Below are 22,110 nucleotides of genomic sequence, written 5' to 3' on the forward strand. Positions count from 1 at the left end.
AGAGTGTTCATGTTCAGTGTGTGTGTGTGTGTGTGTGTGTGTACGTGTAGAAAAATTTTTTTTACAACATTATAGAACAAAACTGAATTAATAGTTTTGTAACTTCTTAGAGAAAATTAAGTCGTTATAACGAGAAAACAAACTTTCGTTATGTTGAGATAATGAGAAAAATAAATTGTTATAACAAGAAAACAAGAAGGAAAAAGTTATACTGCATGGTCGCTTAGAGCTTCTGTTGAACAGTTGAAAAAAGAATCGTGGCGTAGCATCTGGGCATGCAGGGTATGCTCGTGCAAATGGGCCAGGGCCAATAGGGGGCCCGCCCCAGCTTTTAATACAGTTTTTTTTTTCTATTTAATTTTAAATTGTGGCCGCAATAAATATATTTTTTTATGCATTTCATGTGTAGTAATTTCTTATTTCTCTGTAATGTCTAATTTCTCCGTCATTTCTTGTTTGCATTTATAAATTTTTTTGCACTCCGTGGCTGCCGTAGACTAGCTACTACGCCATCATTTATTTACATGACGCATCGTCGCGCCAAAAAAAAGAAAACACAATGTGAGAGGTTACTATAGTGGCTATCTACGTGAACATTAATATTAACACTAATATAAACATAAAAGCGGGGCCTTAAAGAGAAAAGAGAAGGTGGAGAAGTTAGTCACGACACAAAAACTACCCAAAATAGACTGTTTTTCTTGCCGACCTAATGTTAGTGAACACCATGTCGCAAAACAAACTATCGGGACTGACAATTCTTTCCATCGAGAATGCACGAAGCAGTGAATTAAACACCACGTTCATCGTGGATGAATTTGCCGAAAGAAAGGCCCAGAGAATGCAACTAAAATGAGTGAGTAGTTTTATGTTTATGGGTGGTTCTTTATCTACAGGCACTTTTGGCCTTGTGAACTTGAGGGAAAAAAAAGCATTCAAATCAAAATTTTCACAATCTAACAGTTAAATATAACTATTCTAGTTTAATGATCCATAAGAGAACGCACTTACATTATAAGACAAATTGGTGTTTTTTGACATATTTTCCAATCCGCACTAAACAAATGTCATTTCCATCACATGTAAATATTTGATCATTATTTAAAATTAATATGATATACATAATTTCTCAACAGTGGAAGACCACTGTCACACATAGTTTTACCAATTTATACCTATATTGCAATTACCATAGATTTGTGGATTAAGTAAATTATTTGTCATGAGGCCCAAACGCAAAGCTTACATCCACCACAACCTGAAATATAATATTGCATTGGTTAGATACTGTCACGGTTCATGAATTCACTCTCTCTCTCTCTCTCTCGTCTAATGTGCTGTTGTGTTGTGTGTCTGTGGGAGTTGTCACTGATCAGCGATGATCAGCAGTGCCAGCTGGATTCAATTGTTTGTTCCCTTTATAAGTTCAGCATTCTTCCCTGGATCTCCACTCAGCACTGGATCACCGAGCACCATCACGAGGATTACTCACCGGGAATCATTTGAGGGATCATCACTGGACTGAGCACCACCATCCGTTGTCCATCGAAGTACCTGCGTCATCGTTCCACCCTGCCTTGTGCTTCTGTGTTACTTCGTCAAATCTGATCTTTGTGCTGAATTAATAAACTACGCTTTGCATTTACATCCTGTTTCTGTCTTATGTAACAGATACATTTCTGAAAATTACTACTTGTGTTATTACATTAAGTGGAACATTATCCCATAAACTATGCAGACATTTGTAATGAGTGATTAGAATTTTGTACATATTTTTTTAAAAAGAGTTATGAGGTGGTGGAAATGACTTGGTGTTGTGGAAATGACAATGAATGGACGTCCATGTAGAATAACAGAAAACATTTAATTGAAACACATTTAACAAATCATTAGTCAGTTACAGCCTTACTGTAAACAACTAACCACAAATAATCACATGATTGGAATGGTAGTGATATAGTTATTGTTGTAGAAAAACATATTAAAATGAGCTTTAAATTAAAGTGAGGTCACAAAACTCTCAGATGCATCATCTCTTTAGTATCTTGACACTGATCAAAATATAGTATTTATCACTCAATGTACAGTTTTCATTTAAATAAACCTCTTCTAAATTCTGATATGATATAGATGGATATGTGATAATCTCTGCTGTAAACATGATACTTCACTGAACCACAAACTCAACTGTCTAGTTCTCTCATTCTCATTTTCCCCTTGTGTTAGTCAGATCTCTTTTCTCACAGCATGATAATATCATCTTGTCTTCTGTAGAGTATTTGATTTACACACCGCTCAGAGCGACAATTACACTATTTGACAATTCAACATATGATAATAATTGGAAAGGAATAAATTTAGCAATTAAACATATTAATGACATTTTTGAAAATATAGCAAAAAATGCTAATTTAAATGAAACAACAACATATAAACACAAAAATAGAGCTAAACAAAAACCTTCTGAAAAGTGGTTTGACCATGAATGTAAAACAATAAGACAAGAGCTACGATTCATTTCAAATCAAAAACATAAAGATCCGGTCAACTTAGAGTTACGCTCTAAACACTCAGAACTCCTGAAACAATACAGAAACACAGTGAGACAGAAGAAACTGGACTATTATAACAACACACTTCAAAAGATGGAAAACTCAATTGATCAGGGTCAGTTCTGGAGCATGTGGAACAGTCTGAACAAGACAAAACCACAAGAGTTAGCCATACAAGATGGTCAGATCTGGAAGGATTACTTTGAGAAGCTCTATACACCTCAAACTGACCCTCTGAATAACCCCAACCAATTAAATGTCCTCCAAAAGTTGAATGCTCTTGAATCATGCATCAAAAACAACCAAAATCCACTAGATTATCCAATAACCCTAACCCTAACTTAGTGAAAATCTGAAATCCCTCAAATGTCAGAAATCCTGTGGCCCTGACAAGAACGAGATGCTTAAAAACAGCTCTCCTGAACTGCAAATTGCATTACTCAAACTTTTTAATTTGATTTTTAATTTGCTGCCTCAGCCCGACCTTATTTTACATATATATCAATGAACTGGACCAGTCGAACAGTCCAGGACTACAATTACACCACACAGAGGTCAAATACTTACTGTATGCAGACGACTAACTAATTCTGTCTAAAACACCAGAAGGTCTTCAGAACAACCTCGACATTTTAACTAAATACTGCCAGGATTGGGCCTTAGACGTCAACATCCCCAAAACTAAGATTATGATATTTCAGACATGATGAAGGACACCCAAACTGAGTCTGACTCCAATCACAAACCCAACATTCAGAAACTGACACAAATCTGAAGTATAATTATGATGAATAATTAATAAATGAATTTGAGCTCCAAACCAAACTCCAGTGTTATTCGGCCCTAAACAGAACCACAAACCTGTCAAACTACTTATCACTCAAGCAATTAAAAGAAAGACAAATCCTTTCCAAATATAGACTCAGTGATCATGATTTGGAGATAGAGATTGGTCGACATAAAAGATCCTTTCTCCCGAGAGAAGAGCGCCTGTGCAAACACTGTGAGCTGAATCAAACAGAGGATGAGAAACACTTCCTTCTGGTCTGTCCCAAATACAGCACTACAAGAGAAAAACTTTGAATCCTTCATTCTTGTCTCTAAACGACTCAGAGAAACTACTCTATATACTTGGAGACAATGAGATGACTGTCACACTAGCAGCTAAATATGTATTTGAGAGAGAGAGAGAGGGATCATACGTCATACAACACATTTTCATATATTATATCTGAACTTTGATCTTAGAGAGAGAGAAAGAAAACACAAGGACTTTATTCATATTTATTTGAAAAGTGTTCAGAAGTGTTAAACTTTCCTTGAATGCAATGCAGTGCAATATATATACTGAATTGCAGAAAACAAGTACAATATATGCTTCATAAAATAATAAAGAGAAGAATGCTGCAGGAGCTGGAGAGTCCAGAAGAGACTTTAATGTTCTTGCATCATCATGTCTGATCTTCTGTGTTTGATGAGAGCAGCTCTTCACATGTGTGTGTGGATCAGAGACTGGGAATAAAACACTCATCATTTAGAGACAAGTACATGGTCTGATGATAAAGATCAGGATTCATCTACTTACAGTCTGGTCTTATATCACTGAAGCTGCTCCATCTGATGATCTTCACAATCTCCATGTTTCCACTGCTTTTTGTCTTCATCTCTTTTCAGTCTCCACGTGTTTACTCAATTTCCGTCTTAAGCATTAAAAAGAAATGTATAGAAAAGCAATATTAATGTAATTTTTAAAAGGAGTTTTACTGTGTTGGAAAATCAGCTGTAAATATACAATTATGTAATTTCCTTTAGACAAGATAAGGTGGCGGCGATAATATGTGGTGTAATTATTCATCATATGTTTATCTAAGCTTTATTTACCACAAACATGTATATTACTATAGCTTGATACAATACGTTTTTGAAAGACGTGTACACTGAGACAATATGATGACGCATCTACATCGACGCGAATCCTTCAGAGATGATAGGTTATATCTGCGTCCTTTTTGTACAATACAGTACAGAATACACCCTGTAAGTATAATAACTATTACCACCTCTGCTATTACAACTGTATGAAGATCAATCAATCTATGAAGACGATTAGATAAATTAAAAAAGTCAAATTTTTGGGTTTGTTTCTACCTTTCTGCTGGGTGTCCAACTAATGCAGAGTATATTCAACTATTTGTGTATGAGGTTCCCATTTCTACGTTGGAGAGCTGTGTTCAGGTGCATCTGAAGATGTGTTTCAAGAACCAACACACTGGTTGTGAAGAACCCTTTCCAGAGAAATATAGAAAGAAGTGACTGTGTAAGTTACATTGTTTTTAATCCATTGATTTATCTCTATCAGCATAATCACACACAATATTGTAGTAACACGATGTTGTCATCTTTATTTGCTGGAAAGTGACAATCAGGCAAGTTTGTGTTTTAAGCACATCTGACACATCCCTAAACCTGAAATGTAACCTAAAATACGTTTTTATCCACGGCCATTGCTCCAAGTCTCAGCAAATAAATACCACCAAGGCAGTATTTTCACCAGTTTTAACTACTTAGGAGTTTTAGAGGTTTTTATAGGATTAGTTTTTTCTTTATTGCAATTAAACCTTGTTTCCTAGGAATGCTGAGTAATTATTGGGTCTAAGTATCATAACATAATAACTCATAATTAAAATAAAGAAGGAATCATGGTATAGTCTTTTTAGTCACTAGATTAACTACATTTTCAAGAACACAAGGCACAAGGAGGATTCTGGGGTAGATTTTAGATTGTTGTCGACTCAAGAACAGCTGCAATCGGATCATTCTAATTCATAAACCAATCGTGCGATTCAGGAACCGATTGAAAAGAATCGGTTTGTTCATGAATCAGAAACCTCACGTGATATATTATAGGGAGTAAAGATATGTTTTATGAAATGTAATGAAGTAAAAAGTATGATCTAATGCTTTGGAATGTAGTGAAGTTAAAGTAAAAGTTACTCATCATAAAACTACTCCAGTAAAGTACAGATACTTGAAAAATGTACTAAAGTACAGTAACGAAGTAAAGCCGTTACTGACTGTCATTCACACGAGAAGAAGATGAACATTGAATATAATCAAAACAATACAGTACTTTCTTGCTTACAAAGCATGGAATGCAAAACACTTGTTCAGTAAAAATGTGTTTCTACATCAATGCATTAAAAGAGATAAAAGCATTAAAGTTGTTGTTTGAGTTTAGAAGTGCTCCTCTTTCATTTTCATCTAATCTCTAACCTGCCAGACTTGTTCTTTCATTTGTGTTGTTGTTAACAGTCTATAATATAATATAATATAAGTTTTGACTGTTTCACAGTTTCACCGCAATGTAAGAGCTTAAATAATGAATAATAAAAACTCTTTAGAAATTAAATACGATTGTTTTAATCACCTTGTGTTGAGCTGAAGAGAAGAAACATTCATCACGACAGATCTCTGCTGATGTTGTGCCGTCTGAGCTTCAGGGGGATTTTATAGGTGGAGAGGATGCACATGACAACAAACTCTCTTGCATGCACACGTTGTCCGCGCGGCTCTAACCTGTTGAGCCAAATTAAAAACAGCCACGCAGCTGAGACGCTTGCACCGCGCATCCAGTGTGTCGCCGGCCTAATACTCAAAAACTGTGACACCAAGCGCTTCAATTCTAAGAACAGGAAACATGACAAATAGTTCTCTGTGGTTTTAACTGAAGTCTGTCTTTGATTGGCTGCTTGTGAGTTGTTTGTGAGTTGTAGAGGATTTTTCAGGTTTTGGGTGATGCCTGTCAGAGGTGTAGTGGTAAAAAAAGAGGTGGGTAAACTATAAATTCACGGTAAGGTGGGCCACTGGTACCGTTGTATGTGTATCCTGATGACATCGCTATAGGCTATCATTTGATATTACTACCAAGGGTATCACTGGTTGTTCCCTCATATAGGTCGCACAATCACTATTCAATTCATACATTAATCTAAGTTCTTGTTAAAGAGACTCAAGAAGGAATAATAAGGTTGAAATCTATAAAGTTAACTAAATGACAAAACAGAGAGAATTTTTTTTTAAAGAGGAATAGAGAGGGAGGCTTATATCCGGGGGTTCCAATGCAATGCACTTGTACGTATTGATTAGGAATTTTGGATTATTTTCATAGTCGATTAATATGTTTAATATTTTCTCAGTTAATCGGTTAGTTGTTTGGTCTATAATATGTCAGAAAAATGTGGATCAGTGTTTCCCCAAAAGCCCAGGAATGGTCCTTAAATGTCTCGTTTTGTCCACAACTCAAAGTTCAGTTGACTGTCACAGAGGAGAGAAGACACAACATATTCACATTTAACAAGCTGGAATCAAATATATATATATATATATATATATATATATATATATATATATATATATATATATATATATATATATATATATATATATATTTTTTTTTTTACTTTTGTCTTTCATATCATTTATCAATGACACAGACAGCTTCATCGCAGAAGGACATCCTTTTGATCACGTGGTTCACGTGAGATGATTGACAGCTTTACAAACTAATGATGTCGCACTGATGTCATGACTGACGCAAATCAATAAGAGGAGAGTAATCGCAAGCTATGTTAGCTGTTTTAGCTCTTCAGATCACATAAATCAGTGTAAAATGAATAGAAATGTTATTCTGTATGACGCAATATTTTACGAACATGTCATAAAATGATTATCTATTCAAATGTGCGTACCATTGGACTATAGCCCTGGCGGATCGTGGATATTGTATGTAGCTATACGAACACAAATAAACCGGAGATGAGATGAATGGCTGCTGTATGAGTGATGATTTCTATTCAAAATAACTAACGTTGTTATTATTATTATTATTATTATTATTATTATTATTATTAGCCTATTATTATTATTATTAATTGCCGGATATCCATTTTTGAATCTTGATGCAGTCTGTTGCGTGTCGTTCATTTTGAACGAATCTTTAAAATGACTCAGGACTAACGTTACCGAGTTGTCTCAGAGAGTGATTCGTTCATTTTGTGCTGACCGCACATGCGCATTACACAACATATGGGTTCTGAATCGACAGGTGAGGTCCGAGTATTTTATTCTTCCTGTCAGTCCCATAGAGACGGGAAAAGAAAAGATTAGTTCCTTTTGCTGAACGAGACTCAAAGATCCGAGTCAGTAAAATGATCCGAACTTCCCACTACTACTGGCAACACCGCAAGCATTGGTCAACACTGACAAGTTGCAGCACAATGTGAAAGACAACAAACAACCTATGAAACTAATAATGAACAATAACTAAATGACATAAGCTTAATTTAAAATGTCATAGGAACTGTAGGCTATTTAGAGGTGGATAAACTCAATTCAGAGGTGGATACCCTTACGAAAATTAACCACTACAAATGGAAATAAAACTACAAATAACACCAAAACACCATGGTTACTATAGTTAAACCGTGGTAACCACAAAATAACCATGGTTTTGCTATATTAACCATAGTTTAACCATGGTATTTGTAGTAAATCTGTGGTTATACAAATGGTAGTCAACACGCCAAAAAAACATGGGTTACTACAGTTTTACTGTAATAAAACCATGGTTATTTTTTGTAAGGGTAAACGCACTTTGGAGGTGGGTAAACGCTATTTCCGAATTTTGGGAAGTACGTAAACGGCGTTTACGTGCGTTTAGCCTCCACTACATCCCTGCCCTTACGAAAAAAAACCATGGTTTTATTATAGTAAAACTGTAGTAACCCATGGTTTTTTGGCGTATTGACTGCCATTTGTAAAACCACAGATTTACTACAAATACCATGGTTAAACTATGGTTAATATAGCAAAACCATGGTTAATTTGTGGTTACCATGGTTTAACTACAGTAACCATGGTTTTTTGGTTTTATTTTGTAGTAAAACCATGGTTAATTTTCGTAATGGTGATGCCTGTGTATATGAGTAACCTGAGAGCCACTATCAGCTCAACCCTAATCAAACACACCAGACTGTAGCTTTCTAGTTATCTGGAAGACCTTGATCAGCTTGTTTAGTTTGACCTGGAGCTAAACTCTTCGGTATAGTGGCCCGTCAGTTACCCATCCCTAAACTATAGGAACCATGTTTTTTGGTTTTATTTGTAGTTGAAGTTTTAAGCAAAAACAGAATGGTCTGATTTTAGCCTTGAGAAACTATACTAAATAATGTCTTAAGACAGGCATTTCCCCCCGATCTACACAATAGAGCTCTTAAAGTGAAAGTTGTATTGGTGTTATTGGACGTTAATATATTCTTATTACTATCTTTGCTATGTCACTGTATTTTATTTGATTTATTTCACAGTTTGACTACTGTAACAGCTTCAGTAATAAATGAATAAAAACTCTTAACAAAAAATGAAAGATGAGTTTTAATCGTCTTGTGGTGAGCTGAAGAGAAGAAACATGAAACACAACTCTGAGATGTCTATTGATGTGGTGCAGAATGAGGGTGTTTCAATTTACGAGAAGACGCACATTATGACTGGAAAGAGGCTTTTAACCACAAGTGTGTGTGTGTGTCTGTGTGTGTGTGTGTGTGTGTGTGTGTGTGTGTGTGTGTGTGTGCATGATGAACTGTGGCTGTTGTGGGCAGTTAGTATCTGCCTCTGGATGGATATCGCTGTATGAAAAGTATCTGTAGTTTATCAGAGTGTTTTTCTGTGGAAAACTTTATTTTCAGTACATTCCAAAGCACAATATAATACTTTTTACTGCTCTACATTTCATTACAGTTTTTTACAGACGCTAGGATACATTTCTCAATACCTAGGTCACTTTTGCAGAACTCTTCACACAGTGAGCACAACAGAAGTCTGTATGTAGGCTAAACTGAGGATTAATTATCATTGCTTTGGCACAAAATGCATTCAATGACTCCATCTCTCAAATTTCATGAATTATTCATGAATGTGAAATGAACTGCTTTGCCAAGCTGAAAGTTGGTTAGGAGAACTGTGTGAAGAGATTTGCAAAAGTGACTTAAGTATTGAGAAATGTGTCCTAGCATCTGTAAAAAACTGTAATATCATTATAAAGCATTTTCACCATCTTACAGTTTTGTTCGAATGCTAAACAACAGTGAGCACAACTGGAGCCACAACTGGATGTGCAAAACTCTAACCACAGTCTGCACTGCAGCAGTTCATGTGCTTTGTTTTTCATTGCTTGAACACAGGTTTCAAAACTCTACACACTTATACCATGACTTTAACCACAACCTGCACAACACTGTGGATTTCCAGCACTTTGTTCAAATGCTAACACACTGCTGACAAAACTGTGAAGCACACATTCAAAACAGAAGAGATATCAAACACTGCTGATTGCAATTTAAGGATTAGCCCTGAAAATTATTTGTTCGAATTACAGTATGTACTTTTAGTTTCCAAAAGTAAACCATCTCAAGCGTCTGGCAGAGGTCAGTCTAAAAAGACGCTCAGGACAGTTGACGGAGCGCTGCTGCGTAGAACGTGTGTGAAACTGAGTTCTTGTAATATTTTATTACCATTTTCTAAACTACAGCAAATAAACTGATAATGTGGTTTGGTTTTTTGGTTTGACTGTATATTAAATTTTTACAGTGCTATTTTACATTGAATTATTCGCTTTCTGTACCTGGACAGTTGCTTACCCACTAAAATTAGAACTTTCCCACAATTAGCAAGACCTTACACTCAAGGAGCTAAACACCGGCCTAGATTTGCACAACTGTAAGCACATTGTCAGCTTCACACTTTTTTGCAAAACATTACACACAGTGATTTGCAAAACACTAAACACACTTGTATGCATTTGACACAGCAATTTATCATGATGTAATTTTCTTGCAATTTCAAAACAAAGGCTTTCAAATGAGCACACCCATGAACCAATTGGTTAAACACAGGCACCAGGTGTGCACACAAACTGCTGCTTAATTGTAGACACACCGATCAGGTTAAAGCACTATAAAAAGGCAACAGGTAAGTACACCTGTCTTCAACAAAAATGGCTGGTATCAGAGGAAGAGGGAGAGTGCGGATGAGAGGGGGAATCCAGAGAGGGAGAGGGAGAGGGAGAGGGAGAGGAAGAGGAAGAGGGATAGGGAGAGTGCGGATGAGAGGGGGAGTACCAGGGAGAAGGAGAGGGAGAGGAAGAGGAAGAGGAAGAGGAAGAGGAAGAGGGAGAGGGAGAGGAAGAGGGAGAGGGAGAGTGCGGATGAGAGGGGGAGTACCAGGGAGAAGGAGAGGGAGAGGAAGAGGAAGAGGAAGAGGGAGAGGGAGAGGAAGAGGAGGAGGGAGAGGAAGAGGAAGAGGAAGAGGGAGAGGGATAGGGAGAGGGAGGGTGCGGATGAGAGGGGGAATCCAGAGAGTACCAGGGAGAGGAAGAGGGAGAGGGAGAGGGAGAGGAAAAGGAAGAGGGAGAGGAAGAGGGAGAGGGATAGGAAGAGGGAGAGTGCAGATGAGAGGGGGAATCCGGAGAGTACCAGGTGGAGGAAGAGGGAGAGGAAGAGGGAGAGGAAGAGGGATAGGGAGAGTGTGGATGAGAGAGGGAATCCGGAGAGTACCAGGTGGAGGAAGAGGAAGAGGAAGAGGGAGAGGAAGAGGGATAGGGAGAGTGTGGATGAGAGAGGGAATCCGGAGAGTACCAGGTGGAGGAAGAGGAAGAGGAAGAGGGAGAGGAAGAGGGAGAGTGTGGATGAGAGAGGGAATCCGGAGAGTACCAGGTGTAGGAAGAGGAAGAGGAAGAGGGAGAGGAAGAGGAAAAGGAAGAGGGAGAGGAAGAGGGAGAGGGATAGGAAGAGGGAGAGTGCAGATGAGAGGGGGAATCCGGAGAGTACCAGGTGGAGGAAGAGGGAGAGGAAGAGGGAGAGGAAGAGGGATAGGGAGAGTGTGGATGAGAGAGGGAATCCGGAGAGTACCAGGTGGAGGAAGAGGAAGAGGAAGAGGGAGAGGAAGAGGGAGAGTGTGGATGAGAGAGGGAATCCGGAGAGTACCAGGTGTAGGAAGAGGAAGAGGAAGAGGGAGAGGAAGAGGAAGAGGGAGAGTGCGGATGAGAGGGGGAATCCGGAGAGTACCAGGTGGAGGAAGAGGAAGAGGAAGAGGGAGAGGGAGAGTGTGGATGAGAGAGGGAATCCGGAGAGTACCAGGTGGAGGAAGAGGAAGAGGAAGAGGAAGAGGGAGAGTGCGGATGAGAGGGGGAATCCGGAGAGTACCAGGTGGAGGAAGAGGAAGAGGAAGAGGGAGAAGAAGAGGAAGAGGGAGAGTGCGGATGAGAGGGGGAATACAGAGAGTACCAGGGAGAGGGAGAGGGAGAGGAAGAGGGATAGGAAGAGGGAGAGTGTGGATGAGAGGGGGAATCCGGAGAGTACCAGGTGGAGGGAGATGGAGAGGGAGAGGGAGAGGGAGAGGGAGAGGGAGAGGGAGAGGGAGAGGAAGATGGAGAGGGAGACCTGGAGGAGGGGTAGGACATGCACAAAGACAACCAAATCTGTGTAACGAAATTCGTGCTACAATTGTGGACCATGTAATAAACCACGGACTAACACTGAGGGAGGCTGGATTGAGAGTACAGCCTAACCTAAGCAGGTACACTGTGGCATCAATAGTTCGGACATTTCGTCAAGAGCACAGGTGAGAAACTTCTCTTCAGTCAACAGAAAATCCATTGCTTACTGCATGTACTATATCAACAGTACTGTATATGTACTCTATATTTGGTACTGTACATATTCCTGTATGTATCATTTTTACAGTAAGCTGTGTCGTGGCAAAATGTAAATCAACTCTCATCAGCATAAGAGACAGACTCATTCTCAGGTATAATTAAAAAGCAAGCTTTTATTCTTTGCAAAGAAGGTCAGACAGTCATACAGCAACACTGAGTTCCTGCAGAGTGAAAGCGACCCAGGAAGAGGGCAGTCCTCCACCTTATATACCTCTGCTGCTTCAAGGTTACAGAGTCTCAACAGCTGTAACTTTCCACAAATAACAAGGAACACTCTCTATGGGCGGTTTCTCACATATTTAGGACTTAGGTGACCCCCTCAGGTCATCCTCAGACATTGTCCCCCCACTATATGGCCCAATGACCCTTTCAGGTCATTCTCAGACATCTGTTTTCCCCCCAGGTGTCGCCCCTTCATTGAGCTGGATCTCAACTAAAAAAATACATGGTAGACATAATAGCAGCAAAAATCATTTAGCAGCATTATGTGTACGTTCAGGCTCTTTTACGGCCATTCTCATGTGGGTGATGATATTGATAACGTTGTCACTGTAGTCTGAAATATGAAAACAACATGATGTACCCAACTATGATGCTCATATTTATCTTTTCACTTGCGCGCAGACTACTTCGATGCTGTTTTTCAGTCTTAATCTTGCTCTTCCCGCTGATAAGGACGATTGATGTTTAGGCTGGATTCTTGGCCTTGTTGACGTGTGTCTCCAGATCCTTTCTGTGGGACCTTTCTGCAGTGACTAGCCTGGATCCACGTTGCTCTCTCTGCTCCCTTCACAGCCGTGTGACTGGTCAGAAGCACCTGGAACGGTCCCAGCCACCTTTTCGCCTTCCTGCTCTTTCTCCTCAGATCTCGTACCACCACGAAATCTCCTGGTTTCAGGTCGTGTTTCAGCACCCTTCTCCTGAGCAGCTTTCACCTGAACACAGACATTAGACAACAGAGAAGACATTTCCTTGCGATAACTCAACGTGTCATGCTCACACACCTGTAGATGGTAGCTGTTGTTTAACCCCTTCAATACTCACAAATGGTGTATAGCCAAAGAGAATTTCAAAAGGGCTCAGGTTTACTCTGGATCGATTTCTCATTCTCATGTACATTCTCCAGTTTTCTCACAACACTTAACCAGTTAGGTTTTTATTGCCCCTACACAAAATGTGTTCCATTGCCCGAACTGCTTTTTCGTGGAATTTCCCCATCTCGGGACTATTTCAGTCAGCAGAGCCCTTACTACTGCTGCTGCATCCTGTTTGGACATTGGGCAGACCTCTACCCATTTGGACCACATGTCCACAAATACCAAACCCTTTTTCCTTCCCTTCACATGGGAACAGTTCAATGAAATCCATCGGCGCTGTCTGGGATACCTGAGACATTTTTATGCCTCTTGCCACATTATGTGTATTACAAATGACACATCTTTTTTCAAATATTTTCTGCATCAATTTTGAACCCCTTTGTAAACCACAATTCTTTAATTCACATAATAATTCCCCCTTTCAATGCGTGGTCTTTTCCATGCATCGACGAAAGAAGTGTTTGGGTAAACAAGGCTTGCCATCTCTGCTCATCCATACTCCATTCACCACCTCATAGCCACACTGTTTCCATTTCTCTCTCTCCTGCCCTGTCGCAAATGTCTGCATGCCCTGTAAAGATGAAGAAATGTCAGGGTTATTTTCAGATAACAAAGTACACTCTGATGATTTTGTCTGCTGCGTTGCTGCAGCCTTCGACGCTGCGTCTGCTCTGGCGTTTCCTGTAGATACAGAATCTTTGTTATTAGTATGCGCTGCGCATTTACAAATCGCTATCTTTTTTGGAAGCACAATAGCGTCTAACAAATCTGCCACGAGGGGTGCATTTAATATTGGTCGCTCATCTGACTTTAAAAACTTTCTGTGTTTCCACAGCGCCCCAAAATCATGAGTATCCCCAAATGCATATCGTGAATCTGTGTAAATCGTTACACATTTGTCTGTCATTAGTTTGCATGCTTCTGTTAATGCCACAGGCTCAGCTGCTTGTGCCGAATAATTTGATGGCAATGAGCCAGAGGTCACAATGTCCAATTCAGTTATCTCATAACCAACCTTATTCAGGCCTGTTTGTGGATCTTTAAAAGCTGAGCCATCCACAAAGAGGACATTTTCACAATTTTCACATGGCACGTCAGACAGGTCTGGACGTGGCGTACACACTTGTTCAAGTGCTGTTAAACAACAATGATGCTTTTCTCCATCCTCTTCTGTTGGAAGGAGAGTAGCAACATTCAAGGTTGTGCATCACTTAACAGTGATGTTAGTCATATCAAGCAGAATAGTATGATATCTTAACCATCGTTATGTTTTCTGTTCCTGCTAAATTATGGTCACTGCGTGAGACACCATCAATGTCAAATCAGAGTAACCTACGAATTCTCTAGAAGCCATCACAGCCTTCTCAGCAGCTAACAGCACCCTCAGACAGTGTGGCAGGCCTTCTGTAACTGGGTCCAGTTTGCTGTAAAAATGTGACACAGGTCTCAACTTGTCTCCATGATGCTGCAATAACACAGAAGTCATAAACCCATTTTTCTCATCAACCATCTGAACAAAGGGTTTATTTGGGGCCTGCAAGCCCAGAGTTGGCGCAATAGACAGCTGAACTTTCATGTTCAGAAATGCCTCTTCCGCTTTCTCTGTCCACTCAATCCTGTCATAAATTCAACCACTTCCCTCTTAGGGCTCTCAGGGGTAGCTCAAAAATTGCATAATTTGGAATAGATGTTCTACCATAGGAACACATTCCCAAAAATTTAAGCATTTGTTTCTTTGTTACTTATTTTGGGACTTCTCTTATAGCTTTAACCCTTTTTTTCAGACAGTGATTTGCTATTCGGTGTTATTACATGCCCCAGGAATGTTATCTGTTGTTTTACGAACTGCAATTTTGTCAGGCTGACTTTCACAGCCTGTAAATCCTGTACAAATCGCCACTCTGTGGGCTGACCCTCATCCCTTATTTTTATTTTTATTTACAGGAAAAATTGGAGTGCGAACTGGAGAATCATTGCATGGCACCATTATTCCCTTTTTCAATAGTGACTCAAATACTGGTTTTATACCAAGAATTGCTTCTAGTTTTAGAGGGTATTGACGTTGACATGGTCTGTAATCAGATTTTGGGGTGACCACAACTGGTTTACATCCTTTAATCAAACCCACATCATATTTGTGTTTTGCCCTTCACTCTGATGGCACTTCTGCTAATGATGAATATCTGAGGCACAAATAATTGTCATGCAATGATTTTCCTTTTTCCTTTTGTCAATGGGTACCACAACTCTCTCTGTTTCAATGTCATGCTTGCACTCAGACATAAACGCTCCCAGACTCTCACTGTGTTTCACCCCCTCCCCTTTCTTCCTCTGTCTGTAACACAAACACAGCTTTTCACAAACAGTTCTAATCTGGGCCCTGTCTGCTGGCCTTGGAGAGCGAGGCACAGAATCTTCTGCCATTGAGTAAAACTGAAGCTGTTTTTTTTTTTCTTCTGTCAGACAAACTGAAACTGCACACACATTATCTGTCTAAAACATTTTCTCAAAACGTAAAGTTTCTCCTTTTCCTCCCTCAAACCAGTCTTTTTCATACCGGTCATCTCGTTGTCCTACAACATGTGACGTGCAATGCAATTTGTCAGGCAACATGATTTCTCTGTCAAATGGTTTTGTTCGATTTTTAGCCAGTTCACACATCATTTCAGCCCAATCAGAATTTATGATGTGCCATTCATATGCCCATTTTGGTTCTGCTTACAGACAGCAAATCTGCTCTTTCTCTGCCACTCGGACATCCCCAGAGTCTGCAGTCAGTGTCAAATTTAGTTTGCACAACAAATCTCTCCCCATCAAAGGCACTGGACATGCAGGGGTGTAGAGAAAAGCATGCCTCAGGCCCTCACCCCTTTCTGGTTTAAAATTCAGAGGCACTGTGAATCTTTCACAAATTACGTTCCCTGATGCAGATATTGACTCATTCATTTCACCTGTTAATTGTGGTTGGCATTGCAAATCACATGGCTGTACAGCTATATATATATATATATATATATATATATATATATATATATATATATATATATATATATATATATATATATATATATATATATATCAGCTAAAAACTCAATCAATATCCCCTCCACTAGCATAGGATATTTAGGCATTTTCATAAAAGCTTCACTCTTAAACATAATAGCACATTTGTCAGGATGCTTATCAACAGAATCAGACATACACAAAGGAAAGCAAGCGTTTTCTTCATTGCAGAGAGCAGAAAGTACATCAGTGTATGTGTGTGTGTTTGTGGTTAGAAAATTTTCACTTCCCTGACTTGTGACTGTTGGTCGCTCGCCCTGGACCCCTCCTCTTTGCTCTCAGTCTCCCTTGCTTCAGTCTGCTTGTTGATTTCGCTGGTTCTCCGGGCAACCCTCGGCCCAATGACCGTCCTTTTTGCACAGTCTGCATCTGGTACAATTCAATATCTCATGTTCATCAGTCTCGCAGATCCAACAACCCCACCTTTCAGAGTTTCTTTCAGTTTCATTCCGATATCTTCCTCCTCCTCTTTTCCATCTCCCCCCTTTCGATTGCTGGTTTTGCTGAGCAGAATAGCCCCCCCGGCCTCGACACGGCTTGCACTACCGCCAGCTGCCATTCTTTGTCGGTTTTGGCTTTAACCCTTTCCTTCTTTGCCGTCTGCATCTCTTCTGCATGCAAAGCGTGAGCTAAAACAGCAGATAGCCGTCCACTTTTCCATTTTATGTAGCTGGTCTTTACTGCTTGTGCAATTTCAGGTCTCAGTCCATTCAAAAACCAGCTCCGCATGTGACACTCCCATGTGCCAGCCTGATCTCCTCGCTCATCTGCTTCCTCCAACCCGCTGTGCTTGTTGAAAATCAAGCGGTGGTAAAAGTCCACCACAGCTGTGTATTTTGTTTGGCCAACATATATGTGGTGGTAAGTTTTGTTCACTGACTGTAGTATTGTGTACTGCACACATAACTTTTTTACTGTACATGTAAATTTACTGTATAGCAGACCTACAGTATACTGATCTACACCATATGATCTTTTGCTGTATTTCAGAGAGTTTTGCAAATGGATCCGGAGGAAGTCCCGCATGAGTTTATTTACATTGATGAGGCTGGATTTAACCTCACAACAGTACGAAGAGGGGGAAGAAACATCATCGGCCGCAGGGCTATTGTCAATGTACCAGGGCAACGTGGGGGTAACATTACCTTTTGTGCTGCCATTACACAGAATGGGGTCCTCCACCGCCATGCCGACTTGGGTCCTTACAAAACTGAACTCATTCTTACATTTTTAGACCGATTACACAATATCATCACAGCACCAAACCAAAGGGACCAGATCCAATACATTGTCGTCTGGGACAATGTAGCTTTCCATCGTTCTGCTCTGGTCCAAAACTGGTTTCAACAATGATGCTTTTCTCCATCCTCTTCTGTTGGAAGGAGAGTAGCAACATTCAAGGTTGTGCATCACTTAACAGTGATGTTAGTCATATCAAGCAGAATAGTATGATATCTTAACCATCGTTATGTTTTCTGTACCTGCTAAATTATGGTCACTGCGTGAGACACCATCAATGTCAAATCAGAGTAACCTACGAATTCTCTAGAAGCCATCACAGCCTTCTCAGCAGCTAACAGCACCCTCAGACAGTGTGGCAGGCCTTCTGTAACTGGGTCCAGTTTGCTGTAAAAATGTGACACAGGTCTCAACTTGTCTCCATGATGCTGCAATAACACAGAAGTCATAAACCCATTTTTCTCATCAACCATCTGAACAAAGGGTTTATTTGGGGCCTGCAAGCCCAGAGTTGGCGCAATAGACAGCTGAACTTTCATGTTCAGAAATGCCTCTTCCGCTTTCTCTGTCCACTCAATCCTGTCATAAATTCAACCACTTCCCTCTTAGGGCTCTCAGGGGTAGCTCAAAAATTGCATAATTTGGAATAGATGTTCTACCATAGGAACACATTCCCAAAAATTTAAGCATTTGTTTCTTTGTTACTTATTTTGGGACTTCTCTTATAGCTTTAACCCTTTTTTTCAGACAGTGATTTGCTATTCGGTGTTATTACATGCCCCAGGAATGTTATCTGTTGTTTTACGAACTGCAATTTTGTCAGGCTGACTTTCACAGCCTGTAAATCCTGTACAAATCGCCACTCTGTGGGCTGACCCTCATCCCTTATTTTTATTTTTATTTACAGGAAAAATTGGAGTGCGAACTGGAGAATCATTGCATGGCACCATTATTCCCTTTTTCAATAGTGACTCAAATACTGGTTTTATACCAAGAATTGCTTCTAGTTTTAGAGGGTATTGACGTTGACATGGTCTTTAATCAGATTTTGGGGTGACCACAACTGGTTCACATCCTTTAATCAAACCCACATCATATTTGTGTTTTGCCCTTCACTCTGATGGCACTTCTGCTAATGCTGGATGAATATCTGAGGCACAAATAATTGTCATGCAATGATTTTCCTTTTTCCTTTTGTCAATGGGTACCACAACTCTCTCTGTTTCAATGTCATGCTTGCACTCAGACATAAACGCTCCCAGACTCTCACTGTGTTTCACCCCCTCCCCTTTCTTCCTCTGTCTGTAACACAAACACAGCTTTTCACAAACAGTTCTAATCTGGGCCCTGTCTGCTGGCCTTGGAGAGCGAGGCACAGAATCTTCTGCCATTGAGTAAAACTGAAGCTGTTTTTTTTTCTTCTGTCAGACAAACTGAAACTGCACACACATTATCTGTCTAAAACATTTTCTCAAAACGTAAAGTTTCTCCTTTTCCTCCCTCAAACCAGTCTTTTTCATACCGGTCATCTCGTTGTCCTACAACATGTGACGTGCAATGCAATTTGTCAGGCAACATGATTTCTCTGATGATTGATTTTTAGCCAATTCACACATCATTTCAGCCCAATCAGAATTTATGATGTGCCATTCATATGCCCATTTTGGTTCTGCTTACAGACAGCAAATCTGCTCTTTCTCTGCCACTCGGACATCCCCAGAGTCTGCAGTCAGTGTCAAATTTAGTTTGCACAATAAATCTCTCCCCATCAAAGGCACTGGACATGCAGGGGTGTAGAGAAAAGCATGCCTCAGGCCCTCACCCCTTTCTGGTTTAAAATTCAGAGGCACTGTGAATCTTTCACAAATTACGTTCCCTGATGCAGATATTGACTCATTCATTTCACCTGTTAATTGTGGTTGGCATTGCAAATCACATGGCTGTACAGCTATATATATATATATATATATATATATATATATATATATATCAGCTAAAAACTCAATCAATATCCCCTCCACTAGCATAGGATATTTAGGCATTTTCATAAAAGCTTCACTCTTAAACATAATAGCACATTTGTCAGGATGCTTATCAACAGAATCAGACATACACAAAGGAAAGCAAGCGTTTTCTTCATTGCAGAGAGCAGAAAGTACATCAGTGTATGTGTGTGTGTTTGTGGTTAGAAAATTTTCACTTCCCTGACTTGTGACTGTTGGTCGCTCGCCCTGGACCCCTCCTCTCTGCTCTCCGTCTCCCTCGCTTCAGTCTGCTTGTTGATTTCGCTGGTTCTCCGGGCATTCCCTCGCCCAATGATCGTCCTTTTTGCACAGTCTGCATCTGGTACAATTCAATATCTCATGTTCATCAGTCTCGCAGATCCAACAACCCCACCTTTCAGAGTTTCTTTCAGTTTCATTCCGATATCTTCCTCCTCCTCTTTTCCATCTCCCCCCTTTCGATTGCTGGTTTTGCTGAGCAGAATAGCCCCCCCGGCCTCGACACGGCTTGCACTACCGCCAGCTGCCATTCTTTGTCGGTTTTGGCTTTAACCCTTTCCTTCTTTGCCGTCTGCATCTCCTCTGCATGCAAAGCGTGCTAAAACAGCAGATAGCTGTCCACTTTTCCATTTTATGTAGCTGGTCTTTACTGCTTGTGCAATTTCAGGTCTCAGTCCATTCAAAAACCAGCTCTGGATGTGACACTCCCATGTGCCAGCCTGATCTCCTCTTTCATTTTTTTTTTTTTTTTTCGGTACTGAACTGGATATGTAATTTATGTTACAGTATTACTGTAAGCTTAGAGTACAATGGTACGTTTAGTAATAAAGTAATATATGAAAACTGGAAAATGTTTTATGAATGTTTTGTTGAAATGTTCAGTATTGACTGACTTGAGTACATGAAAATAAATTAATATTTTCATCAGTCGGTGAATTTATTTGTACACTTTCTGTGTAAATGCTAAAAGTGTTTTAGGTTGAGCACAGGAGTGTTTAACTGATTCAAACAGAGTCAGACCATATGATGGTTGTGTTTATGTTATGACAACAAAATAAGGTTTTTATAAGACATTGTATTGTTTTGACAAAAGTGTTTCATTTTGCAAATGATCTGAGGTGTTGTGCTACTTTGGTGTAGTGTTGTGCTAATTGTGTGAAGGGGTTTGAAAAACCGGGCCCTGTTTTCAAAATTGTGCTTAAGCAGTTGAAAAAAACCTGTAATTTCAATAAGTACTAACTAACTTAACGAGCGCTAAAAGAGTACAACAGCCTAAATGCGTATGTATGAAGTATGAGTGCAATTTGTATATCATCATCCTCTATGTTGATCATGTGACCTACAAAGGTAAAACAAGCAGAAAAACTTAAAAGATATAAGTGACAGGTTTAATTAATGTATTTTTAAGTATCTTGATAATGAAGAACATTGTCCATGTTGTAGGCTTGTCGCAGAAACGGCTGCCTTTTTATTTTGTGATTGTAGTATAGCCAATAACTACTGTTGATTTTAACTGATGTATATTTTTAACTCCACTAATGTGATCAAGTGTTATCCTTAAAGCATTTTTTGTATTATTAGAAAACTCAAAATCGTTATCTCTTTAATATATTTTTTTATTTTTTTACGTGAAAAGTGTCTTTCTAGTAAAGTATCTCATACTATGATGAACACATTATTTTTTTATTTACTGTTTTATGGCATTATGATTGTTTATTGTTAGATACAACCTCTTACCATGATCTTTTATGTAATAATTTGGCATTAATAATAAAAAGTGGGTCAGGTGCACAAACACCTCACAGCGAATCTGCAATATCTGCACAAAGGGTACGTCGATCAGCTGCTCGAAGATCTCACCTTTGGAGAAGACTTGATTTGATACTCTAAAAATGTAAGTATTACTACTCGAAAATTAACATTACCCCATAATGAACTGTATCTTTTGCCCACCCCAACATTTACCATGCAATAATAACGATAAATGCCAACCAATAATTATATATATTTTTTTCTTAAAATTACATTACATTAAATGTATTTTCTTTTGTTACATAGCTATACATGACTATATACTAGTTAAACGAATACAGTCGATGTGAATACATCAATTTTAAGTCAAACAATTAATACAAAATATTTATATTTTATTTACTGAGAACAAAAACATGTCTAAATGATTAAAATAATGTATAAAAGTTAGCATCACAATAAATGCATACATGTACAAGTCAACAACACATGAAACAAAGCTTCATTCAAATTTATTGTTCTAACAATCATGTATTTAAAGATGGTGAAGCTAACATCCTCCTGTCATCTGAACACAGCTGATACAGTTCTGCTGCGCTTCACAATCTCAACACAACACAAAGCAGTGATGACAA

At 39.2% G+C, this 22,110-nt stretch overlaps 2 long non-coding RNA genes across 2 annotated transcripts; both read right to left on the reverse strand.

Annotated features, from left to right (window-relative positions):
* Positions 1-1,867: 1,867 nt before the first annotated feature.
* LOC127986350 (uncharacterized) lies at positions 1,868-6,273 on the reverse strand. Its single transcript, XR_008160818.1, has 3 exons — positions 5,980-6,273; positions 4,138-4,252; positions 1,868-4,064 (listed from the first exon to the last, which is right to left on the reverse strand). It is a non-coding gene; the product is annotated as an uncharacterized LOC127986350 (long non-coding RNA).
* A 6,141-nt stretch (positions 6,274-12,414) lies between these two features.
* Positions 12,415-20,382, reverse strand: LOC127986357 (uncharacterized). The gene is made up of 2 exons (XR_008160825.1): positions 19,930-20,382; positions 12,415-14,842 (listed from the first exon to the last, which is right to left on the reverse strand). It is a non-coding gene; the product is annotated as an uncharacterized LOC127986357 (long non-coding RNA).
* Between the last annotated feature and the right edge of the window lie 1,728 nt (positions 20,383-22,110).

This window comes from Carassius gibelio, chromosome B21, assembly GCF_023724105.1.
Source record: "Carassius gibelio isolate Cgi1373 ecotype wild population from Czech Republic chromosome B21, carGib1.2-hapl.c, whole genome shotgun sequence".
NCBI lineage: Eukaryota > Metazoa > Chordata > Actinopteri > Cypriniformes > Cyprinidae > Carassius > Carassius gibelio.